Raw genomic sequence first — 9,400 nt, 5'->3', positions numbered from 1 at the left:
AAGCATATCACCATCCTAACTAACAGGATGCGAAACAATGCACATATCATGTAATAATCCAAATACAAATCCATAAGGGTCGGCCTTGGTGCCTTAGACCCTGTTGATATAGTGAGGATAACTCACCTCGCAACTGACGTCCGAAACTAGAAAGCTCAACTCCCGGATCACCAACACGAACTCCACCACCTATAGTTACCATAAAACCCTTTTTCATAAATTTCCAAATTACCAGAATACCCTCAGAAGTCAACTGGTCAATTCTTGGTCAAAGTCAAAGTCCACAGTCAAAGTCAACAGTCCATGTTGACTCGACTCGTCGAGTGTAGTTTACCGACTCGTCAAGTCCTTCCTGAACTCGAGAAGTCGTGAAATCCTTGATTGGCTCGTCGAGTTCCCCTTTTACTCGCCGAGTTCATACATGTCCAAGAATTGGGAGAAACCCTAGCCGACTCGCCGAGTCTTCGAACGACCCGCCGAGTTTAAGGCAATCTTCAACGGACTCGCCGAGTTTGTTCATCAACTCGACGAGTTATTGACCATCTTCATAAGACTCACCGAGTTGACTATGCAACTCGCCGAGTCCTTACAGACCTTCATCCATGCAGACACTTATTAAGCCATGCCAAGGTTCCAGATTACAGATCCAAGCTTCTAAGGCATGATTAACACGTAAAGTTGCAAACTTTACACACGTGCAAGGCCCTAAAGGCTCTAAATGACCAATCTAAGCTTCTAATGGAACTTTACACCTTAGGAGAGTCTCATCCTTGCAAGAGCTGGAAACTTTATGGACTTAGGACTCAAAAGAGGTTCAGATATGAAGTTTCAACTTCAGATCTAACTCCCAAACCATAATCCCTTCATAAATAGCTAAAGAAAACCCTAGTCTTCACCTATGAATGATTCTAGGAGAAAAGAGGTTAAGGTGACAGCTGGTTACCTCTAAAACGTGCCCAAGCTGAAGTAGACTCTGGATCCACACAAAACCCTTGATGCTAGCCTCTTGATCTACAAGTTCTCTTCACAAAATCACTTCTCAAAGCTCCAAAACACTCTCCAAGCTCACACTCACGGAAATTAGGGTTTCTGGCTCTCAAAGGGTGATAGAGGACAGTGGGAGGCGCTAATGGTCTAATATATAGGGTGCAAAAACCCTGAGAATTAGGGTTTCCATTGCCAGCTCCTACTCGTCGAGTCACTCATTAATTGACGTGTCCTGGCCCGCTGCTACTCGACGAGTCATAGCGTCAACTCGTCGAGTAGAACTTAAAACATGAAATCTAAATGGAATAATAAGGATACTCGACGGTTGGGATGTTACATATATATATATATATATATATATATATATATATATATATATATATATATATATATATATATATATATATAGAGAGAGAGAGAGAGAGAGAGAGAGAGAGAGTTATGTTCAAATGATAACATTTTTTAATTAGACTAATACAAAAGGCCGCACCCTACTATGACGTCTCTCAGCCTTTTTTGAACCTGCACCACCCAATTCGACCACCAGACCATTACCAGCGTCCGTCGTCGGAATCGTCGGACACTCGCCTGAATCGGCCAACTATTTCCTCTCTCTCCATCTCCACTCGTATTATCGTCAGAAAATATCTTTTTCCGGCTTTCATCTTCTTGAAACGCCTCCCTGTACCACCTCCTTGAATCAGTCGTAAAACCACCTTTTCGGCAACCACCTCCCTCTCCTTTACTCTCTCATATTGTTTCATCAGCTACCAGATTTGTTTTCACCATATCTGAAATAGAAGGCTACGAAATCAACTATTCGGAAAACGAAGTTATCGGATACCGCCCCTCTCTTATCCTCTCCGATTTCGTTTCACTGGTAATTTAATTTGTGATTTGTGTGTTTGAATGAAAATGGGATCATCATGTACTGATATTTCACATTGATTTGGAGTTTTTTGTGTTGCACACCAACTGTTTGATGAAAGTCCTCTTAGAATTTTTTAATAAGTAGGGGCTGATTTGACGATGACAAAAAGCTTTTCAAAGATCTGTTTAAAAAAGTACGAAATCTTGTATTTGTTATAAAGTATAATACAATTCTTTCAATCATATATGATTAATATATGTTATAATCATAAATGTTTTAGTCATATATTTTTAAAATTGCATATGAGTGATATATGTTATAATCATATATATATATATTTTTGGAATATTTACATTATATGTTATAGTTTTTTAAATCATATATTATTAATATATTTTGTAATAATAATTATTTATGTTGTTAATGACAGGTTCTATTGTTTCATAATGTCTTTTACAAGCTATAATGTTACTTTCTTTAGAAATGAAAATGAAATTAGTAATGAAGAAGTTAATGAAGATGTTGAACATTCAAGTCATCAAATAACAAACTATATGGATGAAGATTTTGAACATTCAAGTCATCAAATCCAAAACTTTAGTGTTTCAGGTAAAAAAATTTAAATACTTATTTTTTTATTATTATTATATATCATGTTTTTTTTAATTATTAATGTTTTTTAGAATTGAATATATATATCAATGTATGTAATGTACAATCACATGTGATTGATAATAAATTTGTTATATAATCACATGTGATTATAAGTAATTCATTATTGTTAATTTAATCTTTTTTGTTAATCTTATGTGATTATTAATTAGTAGTTCATTATTAATGTTTTTTAGAATTGAATATATATGATATATCAATGTATGTAATGTACAATCACATGTGATTGATAATGAATTCCTTATACAATCACATTTGATTAATAATGATATCCTTATATAATCAGATGTGATTATAAGTAATTCATTATTGTTGATTTAATCTGTTTTGTTAATCTTTTGTTATTATTAATTAGTTTTTTTTTATAATTATGTTTAATATAGTGTTAATCATATCTGATTATCCATTTTTTTATATTTGAATAAATATTGACATAGTTGTAGTTTATATATGTTCAATTATTTATTTTAATCATATATGATTATATAACAAATTCATTATTAATCACATGTGATTTTATATTGTTTTGATTTATGTATATTCAATTGTTTATTTTATAATAATATATTATTAAAATGTTTTCTATATTTGATCATACAGGTGACTTTCTAATTCTTTTAGTGATGCAAATTCAAATAGTAGGACTAGTTCAAGTTGTGTATCAGAGTTTTATATGTCAGAGGCTCTACATGATATCAAACCAGATGTTCCTGAAGGGTTTAAACCTACTAAGGAAATGAGGTTCAAAGATGTGGATGAGGGAATTAATTTTTATAAAAGATATGCAGAGAAAGCTGGTTTTGATGTTCGTTTGAACACATTAAGGAAAGTTTGTGATATAATAAAGCATAGGTTTTTGGTTTGTAACAGGATGGGTAAACCAAAATTGAATCCAACAGAATGTAATACAATCTACAAGGTTACATATTGTAAAGCTACAATTATTGTGAAACGTGTCAAAGGAACAAGTGAGTATAAGTTTGATAAGTTTCAAGAAAATCACAACCACGAGCTTGAAGATACATTTCATTTGAAAAGTAAAATGACTCTTTCATACTCTGACAAGGAGTTCATTGTTCGAGCGTCTACTGCAAAAGTGGGTGCTACAAAAGCTTACAAACTGAAATCAACTTTGAAAGGTGGTTTTCAATATGTAAGGGGCAAGGCTGTAGATTACAAAAATTTTAAGAGGGATATGGGCTCTATTATTGGATTCAGAGATGCTCAGCTTATTGTGAACAAGATGAATGATCGGAAAAACAACTATCCAGATTATTCATTTTTTTATAGATGTGATGAGAATAATGTATTAAATGCAATGTTTTGGGCCGATGAAACAGATAAAGCATACTACAGTGAATTTGGAGATGTTATGTTACTTGATGCAACATTTCGTACAAATAAGTAAGTTTTTTTATGTATTTATGTGTATAATCAGATGTGATTTATATTTTTTCAATAATTATACTGATGTGATTATTATTGTAATGATATATGATTGACTAATGTTGAACATGTATGGTATTTTGATTATGATTATAATCATATCAGATTGATCATATACAATCATATGAGATTGTTGATTGATTAATGCTTTACAACTAGTCTGATGTAGTTATTTTCAAATCACATATGATTTATCAATGCTTAATAAGTACTCTGAAGTATACTGATGTGATGATGATTGTAATCATATGTGATTGAATAATTTCTCATCAAGTATTTGTAATGTGATTTTGATTATAATCATATGTGATTTATCATTTATTATCAAGTATTCTTATGTTATTTATTTTTATGTTATAAATATGTTTAATCTTATTTTGATTATTACATGAAATAGGTATTCATTGGTGTTTGTTCCATTCACTGTCATTGATCATCATAAATCATCTGTTACTGTTGGAGCCGGGTTGTTAAGCACGGAGGATGTGGATTCGTATAAATGGCTTCTTGAGCAATTTATGAAGGCTCATTCAAATAAACAACCATTACTTGTTTTAACTGATCAAGATGCAGCATTAAAGCAAGCAGTGGAGTCCGTTTTTTCTCAATCCAAGCATAGATTGTGCATGTGGCATATCATGAAGAAACTGCCAAAAAAGGTACATTTTTTTAAATCACATGTGATTTTACATAGCATATATTTTTAAATCACATATGATTTTTCAATTTGAACATATTTGAATCATATGTGATTTGTTTTCTAATGTTTACATATTTAAATCATATGTGATTTTGTTTCAATATTGCAATCAAATGTGATTGTCTAAATCATATGTTTATTTTAATATTAATTTATAATATTTGAATCACATGTGATTATTACAGCTATCTGTGGAATTCCTTAAAAGCACGAATTTCAAGAAAAGGTTCAATAAACTTGTTTGGGACATTTATACCGAGCGTCATATTTTCGAGAGGAGTTGGGAACTTTTGATGAAAGAATTTAATCTTGAAGATGAGAAATGGTTTAAAGATATATTTGAAAATAAGGAAGCATGGGTACCTGCATATTTCAATGATTTTCCAAGGTGTGGGATGATGAAGACAACATCAAGGTCTGAGAGTATCAATTCATTTTTCAATACATATTCAGAAACTGAAAATTTCCTTTCAAATTTCATGATGAATTATGACGCTGCCATTAAAAAACAACGTTATACACAACGTGAACTTAATCGTAAGACCAAGGGAGCAAAGTATTCTTGGAGGTCACCACGTATGATAGAACAACATGCAGCAAAGGTGTATACTAGAAAAGTTTTTTTTTGAAGTTCAAAAGGAGATTTATAAAGGAGGTTGGTTTTGTGAGGTTAAAGATTTAGGGGAGGGAGATGTGTGAGAAATTTTTAAAGTTATTCACAAGAACCAAAAACACGAAGTAAAAGCAACATATAAGGTATTTTATTTTTTTCATTTATATCATTTATATATGTTTATATATGATAATGTTCTGATCAATCACATGTGATTATAAAGATAACGTGCATATGTCGTTGGTGTGTATATTGTTTTCATGTGTGTAATCATATGTGATTGATATATTTTGTGTATATAAAACATTTTAATCACATGTGGTTAAACAAGACTGTGATTTTTATTTGTATAATCATATGTGATTTTTTATTGTTACAGGTGGAACTAAAATATGATGAAAAAGAAGTGAGTTGCACCTGTGGACATTTTAATCGGTTTGGTATTCTCTGTAGACATGCTTTTAGAGTATTGATGGACAAAATTTTAATGAAATACCGGAACAATATATTCTTAGGCGATGGACAAAGGATGTAATATCTTTGGATTATCAGTTGTCGAGAGATCGTTTTGATGAAGAGGATGAAGAAGTTACCAAACTGGTTAATGAAGTATTTTTGAATGTTGAAACTGCTTTAGACATTGTGAGACATGATAAGCAGAAGTTAGCATGTTTGGCTGAAAAAACAGAAATTTTTTTGAATGAGGTGAAGAGTAATTGTTCAAGTGAAAAGCCTATTACAAATTCAGATATCCTTGAAAAACTTTATAATGTTACTATTCCAGAAGAAGTCGAGATTTTTGTTCCAGAAGTTCAACATAATAAAGGATCACCAAAGAAAAGGATTATTAGTGAAGTTGAAAAAGCAGTTATGAATGCTCAAACGAAGACCATAAAATGCTCATTATGTGGTAAAAGAGAACCACACAACAGGCGTACTTGTCCAAGTAGATTTAATGCTCGGAATTGATGAATAGACTTTTTATTAGTTTTCAATTTTTTAAGTAAATAATGTTCATAACAGATGATAATCATTTGTGATTCAATTTATTTTTCCTCATTCAATTTTTTGGTTGTCTGTTTATAATTATATGTGATTCTAAAATTTTTACTAGTATAATCACATGTGATTTGTTTCAATAATTTGTCTATATAATAAGTATAAACTTTTAATAAAAGATCTTAATCACATGTGATTTTAGAATATCATATGTTTTTATATACATAATCACATGTGATTTTATAATATCAAATTTGCACATGATAATCTAAGTATATTACACATGATAATATAAGTATTATTTTTATAATGTGTACATGTTTAATCATATGTGATTTTTCTTTTTGTGTATGTATATATTGCACATATGATATTTGATATTGCCATATTTATACATATTTTTAGGCAATATTTAAGTACATTTTTATATATATTTTGGTCATTTGTATAGAATAATGGTACTTATAAGGTTAAATTATATTTTGCAGCCAAAAAGAAGATATTTTGAAGAAAAGGGACTAAAAGCGTTAAAGAATGGAACTTTGGAGGTTGAAGGCTTGAAAGACAAGAAAATCAGAAAAAGGGCGCATTCACGAGGTGAATATTATAAGATTCACGAGGTGAGTATGGCTTTTGGAAGATAAACATTGCGGATCAGGAATCCATGTTGTATACGGATATTTACGCATTCACGAGGTGAATCTTAAATATTCACGAGGTGAATCAGGAGAAATTCAATATTATATATATCCTTGATCCCTACGACTTTTGGGAGGTTGGCTGACTGAGAAGGGTTCCTGGAGACGAAATTCAGAGGAAAAGAAGACCTGGAAGTTGGTTTTAACACCAAGGAAGAAGAAGTTCATAATTTGGTTTAAAAGATTGATACACTTAAACATGTCTTTGATTATAGTTTTTGTTTGTTTAGCTGTTAGTATGTCCAGCTAAATCTAGCTGCTTCTGTTAGCTAGATGAAGCTAGAACTCATGGTTTTAATGCATTAGATTTGACTTTACTTGTTGGTGATATGCTTGTGTTGATTGATTTTACCTAGCATGCTTTAGTTAATGATTTGATTGCTTTAAATTCTTGTTCTGTGTAGTTAGTGAACACAAATCTGCATGAATTTGAATACCTAATAATATAGTGAACGCTAGTTTATTAGAGCTAAGATCAAACCAATCTTAGATAAGTAATTGAATCATTGAATTAAGCTGTGTTAGAGAACTCATATTATGACTGTAATTGTGTTTTGATTAATCAATCTTTTATGGCTCCAATCTTATTTAATAATTGATTCTGTGTTAACTATTGTGTGACCATACATAGATTTACATGAATTGATTAATAATTAGTATATTTAGAACTAAATTGCTAATACTTCTTTAATTGGTAACCAACAGTAATAGTCCTAACTAATGTATAACCATTGAGCGAAAGCAGATTCGAACTAACATAAGTGTTTTGTTTATTGATTAAGTTTTTGTTAAAGAATTAAGTTCATCTAAACTTGCAAAATTAGATAAAACCCTTTTAGCTTGTTAATAATTAGATTAATTTAGTGGTAAATAGATTAATTAAGAACACCGTTCCCTGTGATCGACACCCGACTTACCTAAGCTATACTGTAATCTGACTAGGTACACTGCCTATAAGTGCATAGTTAGTCTAAGTTTGTTAGGTTATAAATATTAAAATTAGTGGGTACTTCCGTGCACATCAAGTTTTTGGCGCCGTTGCCGGGGAACGGCTTAGTTTATTATTTATTTATTTGCTTTGGGTTAATCGATCCTTTTTATGGGATAAAACCTGCAAAAAGTTAATTTTCCAGCAAGGTTTAAATTTTTTTTTATGTTACAGGACTCACGACGTGAATCTTACAGATTCACGACGTGAGAACTGTAATTTTTAGTTTTATTTAGTTTTTAGTTTATTTTTCTATTTTAGTTCGTTTTTACGTTGTTATTTTGTTTAGTTTGCAGGAGTTCATGACCAGGGGCTCTAACACACCTTTGGTGCCGCCACTTGAAGATCCGGAGTCCGCCCTTCACAAAAATAAGAATAAGAACGCGAAGGAAGATCACACGCCAAAGAAGACGCCATTGCAAGAACTAAAATCAGCCTTTTCAAGGAAGTCGGGAAAGAAGACAGGAGAGTCAAGTTCAACCCCAAAGGATAAAGGCAGAGTTGAAGAACTTGGTCCAATTCCTATTCCCCACGAATCAGAATACGAATCCGACACAGAATTTGGTCTTTATACGAGTGAACCCGAGAACGAGCCGGAGAATGAGATGGCAAATATAGATGGGATGGCCATGGGGGACTACAAAAAGCAGATTCGAGATGATGTGGGGCCGAGTTTAGTACATCCTACGATTCCTCGCAATACCACATTTGAGTTGAAGGGACATATCCTTACTGCACTGAAAGATATCCCATTTTACGGGAAGGATTACGAGGATGCTTTCAAACACTTAGACGAGGTGAACGATATTGCAGATTATTTTAATACTCCCAATATCCCAAGGGAGACAGCTTTGCTAAGGATGCTACCAGTCACTTTCAAGGGAGCAGCAAAAGACTGGTTGAAGGCACTCCCACCTGGTACAATCACCACCTAGGCCTAGTTGCATGAGAGGTTTCTAGATCAGTTTTGCCCACCCTCCAAAATCTCTAAACTCAAGAAGGCAATTGCCAACTTTGAGCAAAATCCGGGGGAGTCATTGTACGAGGCCTGGGAACGCTACAAGGGGTTGTTAAGGAATTGTCCTCAACATGACCTCAATATTCAGAAAGAAATGTCAATATTTTATGATGCGGTGAATGTCATGACTAGACAACTCCTTGATTCGCAAGGACCACTAACAAAGAAGAACCCAAATCAGGCCAAGGAGCTGATTGAAGAGTTTTCAAGGCACTCTCGTGAGTATCACAACCCAGGGCGTGATGGAATAAAAGGCGGTGGAGGTACACATACTGAAGAGATGGCTGCTGTAATGGCAATGCTTAGCACTATGGATAAGAGATTGACCCAAATGGACCAATCAATTCATGCAATTCGAGTTGGTTGCGAAAGATGTAGTGGCCCACACTTGACAAAGGATTGCAATAT

General features: G+C 32.8%; 1 non-coding gene across 1 annotated transcript; it reads right to left on the bottom strand.

Moving 5' to 3' along the window:
* Positions 1-8,963: 8,963 nt before the first annotated feature.
* LOC145117944 (small nucleolar RNA R71) lies at positions 8,964-9,070 on the bottom strand. The gene has a single exon (XR_013712935.1). It is a non-coding gene; the product is annotated as a small nucleolar RNA R71 (small nucleolar RNA).
* Positions 9,071-9,400: the final 330 nt, after the last annotated feature.

The sequence above is a fragment of the Lactuca virosa genome, chromosome 5 (genome assembly GCF_052849685.1).
Source record: "Lactuca virosa cultivar CGN04683 chromosome 5, Lactuca_virosa_CGN04683_v6, whole genome shotgun sequence".
Classification (NCBI taxonomy): Eukaryota; Viridiplantae; Streptophyta; class Magnoliopsida; order Asterales; family Asteraceae; genus Lactuca; species Lactuca virosa.
The sequence above is the reverse complement of the archived record's forward strand: the minus strand, read 5'-3'. Positions and strand labels throughout refer to the sequence as shown.